This window comes from Bombus impatiens, unplaced genomic scaffold (assembly GCF_000188095.3).
Source record: "Bombus impatiens unplaced genomic scaffold, BIMP_2.2 scf_0548, whole genome shotgun sequence".
NCBI lineage: Eukaryota > Metazoa > Arthropoda > Insecta > Hymenoptera > Apidae > Bombus > Bombus impatiens.
The window spans coordinates 1,226,830-1,227,091 of record NT_176967.1 but is presented as its reverse complement, the minus strand read 5'-3'; the positions used below and the strand labels follow the sequence as shown (position 1 = coordinate 1,227,091).

General features: G+C 55.3%; 1 protein-coding gene across 1 annotated transcript in view; it reads right to left on the bottom strand.

The window, feature by feature from the left end:
- The window catches only part of LOC100745178 (T-box protein H15), a 16,894-nt gene that overhangs the window by 9,379 nt on the left and 7,253 nt on the right, over nt 1–262 (bottom strand).

The following is a 262-nucleotide window of genomic DNA, read 5'->3' as shown; positions in this document are numbered from 1 at the left end:
GGGGGGTCGCCGTCGTCGTTAAAACTTCTCGAAAAGCTTGGCAAATTTCCTCCTTCGGAAACGTTCACGCCCACTTGGCGAACGCAACACCCGAGCTGCTGCTTGGAAACGCCGGTGCCGCGCTTCGAAGACAGGGGTCTAAGGACGCGGTCGTGCGAGAAGGGAGAATTTTCTGGCCGAGAGGAACGAAGGGGAAGGTCTCTCGAGTTTTGTCCTTTAAGTCTCTGCAAATAACGGGATACGAGGGAGAGAGGGTAAAGAC